At 41.9% G+C, this 4,036-nt stretch overlaps 1 protein-coding gene across 1 annotated transcript in view; it reads right to left on the reverse strand.

Annotated features, from left to right (window-relative positions):
• Positions 1-4,036, reverse strand: part of LOC122555036 (uroplakin-1b-like) — a 22,175-nt gene that overhangs the window by 16,288 nt on the left and 1,851 nt on the right. The window lies entirely within an intron of this gene.

The following is a 4,036-nucleotide window of genomic DNA, read 5'->3' on the forward strand; positions in this document are numbered from 1 at the left end:
TTCATTGCCGCAGAGTGCAGTGGAGGCTGGGACGCTAAATGTCTTCAAGGCAGAAATTGATAAATTCTTGATGTCACAAGGAATTAAGGGCTACGGGAAGAATGCAGGTAAGTGGAGTTGAAATGCCCATCAGCCATGATTGAATGGCAGAGTGGACTCGATGGGCCGAATGGCCTTACTTCCGCTCCTATATCTTATGGTCTTATAAGCAGAAATAGTTCAAAGATGGCACAATTCAGGTTTGAGCTTCAAACGTAGTAGAGAAGGGTTTTTTTTAAAAATCCATTTATTTATAGCTGCCATTAGTAACTGATATTATATATTCCAATGAGATGAAAAAATTCCTCAAAATACAAAAGTCTGGTTATCCAGACTAAGTACTTCCATTCATATACCACAAAGCTTTACCTCACAGATGAGTTCATACAATGTTCATCGAACTGATCTTGCACACAGATAAAAATCATAGAATGTAGCAAGTCCGTCGTCACCCAGAATGCAGTTGATGACTGAAAATAAAAACTTCAGACTAAATCCTCTAGCATAGTGCCAGGAGAATGCATCGTCTGCAAGACGCATTGCAGCATCTTTCAAAGGCACCATTGACAATATATTTCCAAACCCACCTGGAAGGAGAAAGGCAGTAGACGCATGAGGCCACCTAAAATTTGCCATGAAAGTTACACACCATCCTGAAACAAACAAACAAACTAACTAACTCATTCTTTCACTGTTTCTGGGTCCAAAGTCTTGCAACTCCCTCCCTAACAGCAGGGATGTAGCTACCCCACATACGCTGCTGTATGGTTCAATGCATCTCACCACTTCCACCTTCAAGGAGAACAAGCAAGAAGGTCAGTCTGGCTAGTAACATGCTCTTCACACGATTTTTTAAATAAAAATTCTGAATTAGTTGACCATAGCCATAGCCATAGGAGTAATTGCTGCATTACAAAAGAAATATTGTGTTAGAATGGGTGGACAAAATTTTTAAAAATCACAACGCCAGGTTATAATCCAACAGGTTTATATGAAAGTACTGTCTTTCAGAGCACTGGTCCGTCATCAGGTAGCCAGTGGAGCAGGATCATAAGACAGAATTTATTGCTAAAGATCATAGTGTCATGCAACTGACATGATATATTAAACAAACCAAGATTACAATTAGGTTTTTTACCTTTTAGAATGGGTTGCCGGTTTCATTAATGAAAGACTTAGATGAAAAACCTAACAGCAATCTCGGTTTGTTCAATATATCATGTCAGTTGCATGACACTATGATCTTTGCAATAAATTCTGTGTCTTATGATCCTGCTCCACTGGCTACCTGATGACGGAGCAGCACTCTGAAAGATAGTACTTTCAAATGAACCTGTTGGACCATAACTTGGTGTTTTGCGATTTTTTTAAAAAATAAAGTAGTAATAGGAAAAGGCCATTCTGCCCATCAAGGTTACACCCAAAACATTGATTTCTCCACCTCCTGATGCTGCCTGGCTTACTGTGTTCTTCCAGCTTCCTGCCAGTCTACATTGAGCTTGCTCCACCATTCAATGAGACCATGGCTGATCAAAGAATCCTCATCGCCATTTCTGCATTTGTCCCATAAATCTGAATTCCCTAGCTGATTAAAATCTAATCATTTCAGCCTTGAATATACTTAATGACCAAGACTCAACAGTCCTCTGACGTAAATAATTCCAGATTCCCCTTGTTCAGAGGAGAAATTCCTCTTCGTTTGCCTTACATGAGTTACCCTTGACTACAATTTTATGCCTTCTCCCACAGGAGATACAATCTTTCCACATCTACACTGTCAAGCCACCAAGAATCTTATGTTTATGCACATTATTCTCTCATTCTACTATTACACTCTAGCCAATATTTCATAAGAAAATCTCTCCACACCCAAGATCAGCCTTGAGAACCTTCTCTGGACTGCCTCCAATTCCTCAGATAAAGGGGATAAAAACTAATCACAAAATTCCAGCTCTAGTCTGACTCGTGCCTTATATAGTTTTAGAACAGTTTCTCTCCTTGTGCTCTATTCTCTTTAAAATAAAAAAGGTCAATAATTCATTTGCCCTCCCTATTACCCACTGAACTTAAATGTAAACTAATTGATTTATCCACAAGGACCCACAAATCCCTGCACTGCAGCTTTCTGAAATCTTTCCTCCATTTAAATACTCAGCTGTCCTACTCTTCCTGCCAAAGTGCACAGCCTCACATTTTCCCCACATTATATTTCACCTGCCAAATTTCTGTTCACTCACTTAACCTGTCTCTATCCCTCTAATCTTGTAACATTTTTGTACTTGCCTCAACTATTTTTGTATCATCGAAATACTTGGCAATAGTACATTCACTTTTCTCATCAAGTCATTAATATATGGTATTTAACTGTGGCCCCAGCACTGACCATTGTGATACTCCATTAGTTACAATTCATGACCTTAAAGATGCCCCCTATCTCCCAACTCCTCTTAGTTAGCCAATCCTCTATTCATAGAAGTGTACTAACCCTAATGCTGTGGGCTCTCATCTTAAAGGACCTTATATGAATACCTTTTGTAAAGGGAGACAGAATTTAAATGGACAGTTTTACTGTTCATAGAATTCCTACAGTGAGGAAGGAGGCCACTCAGCCCATTGAATGTACACCAACTCTCTGAAGAGCATCCCATGCACACCTTTATCCTGTAGCTCTGCATTTCCCATAGTTAATCCTCCAAACATACACATCATCAGAGCATCTGAAGGAAACATATGTAGACATGGAGACAAATATGCAAACTCCACACTGTCACCCAAGGCTGGAATTGAACCTGTGTCCCTGGTGCTGTGAGGCAGCACTCTAACCAATGGGCCACCATGCAGCCCCCAAAGGGTCCCTACTACAAGGCCTTTAAAGTAATAAGATAGTCCCAGATGCTACACAGTTATGTTCATATTAACAAGTGACTAAATGCTCAATCAGAGAAAGAGGCACTGAGCAGCATTATTTTTAAAGGAAAGAGAAATGCAAAGAGACTATGGAGGGGGTTTCAAGTATAAGCAATTAATTAAAGCAGCAGGATTCTTGAAAATCTCTTTGGAACTATGGAAAAATGAGCACAAATGTAGCTCTCAGTTACCACCTCCCCAGGATAGTTAGGGAGGCAAGATTATCAAAATGTTGCCACTGTGCTCAAATGATCAGTTCGCCTCTTAATCCCAGTGTGAGAGGTGGACATAAGGATTGGAGGGGATGGAGGTGTTCGTTTAGCTCAATTGTCTAGACAGCTGGCATGCAGCACCAAGTGATGTCAACAGGGTGGTTTCCATTCTTTCAAGGACTCTCACTCTCAACATCTTCCCTCATCTAAGGTTACCATAAAGGTGAAACTCCCATCAGCCATCTCCCCACTCTCATGAGAGAACAGCCAGATGGTCCAGTAAGACGATGACAGCATTACAGTTACCTTGCCAAACAGTCAGGTATCAGAGGTCAGTAATCAAGCAACTCCAACCCAACCTAGCCTGCAAGATGGGGTGGAGCACTAAAGCTCCAGACTGAAAAATCTCCAGTCAGTCAATCACCAGACAATAGCCATGAGCACACATGTGGGCCCTAGCTTTTCCTGTCTCTTTGTTGGCTACGTAGAACAGCGGCACCACGTAATTACACCGGCACCACTCCCCACCTCTTCCTCCGCTACATTGATGACTGCATTAGCGCCACTCGTGATCCAGCGAGGAGGTTGAGCAATTCATCAACTTCAACACATTCCACCCCGACCTTAAATTTACCTGGACCATCTCTGACACCTCCCTCCCCTTCCTGGACCTCTCCATCTCCATTAATGACGACCGACTTGACACTGACATTTTTTACAAACCCACCAACTCCCACAGCTAACTGGATTACACCTCTTCCCACCCTACCTCTTGCAAAAATGCCATCCCGTATCCCCAATTCCTCCGCCTCCGCCGTATCTGCTCCCAGGAAGACCAGTTCCACATAGAACACAACAGATGGCCTCCTTCTTTAGAG

The sequence above is a fragment of the Chiloscyllium plagiosum genome, chromosome 12, assembly GCF_004010195.1.
Source record: "Chiloscyllium plagiosum isolate BGI_BamShark_2017 chromosome 12, ASM401019v2, whole genome shotgun sequence".
Classification (NCBI taxonomy): domain Eukaryota; kingdom Metazoa; phylum Chordata; class Chondrichthyes; order Orectolobiformes; family Hemiscylliidae; genus Chiloscyllium; species Chiloscyllium plagiosum.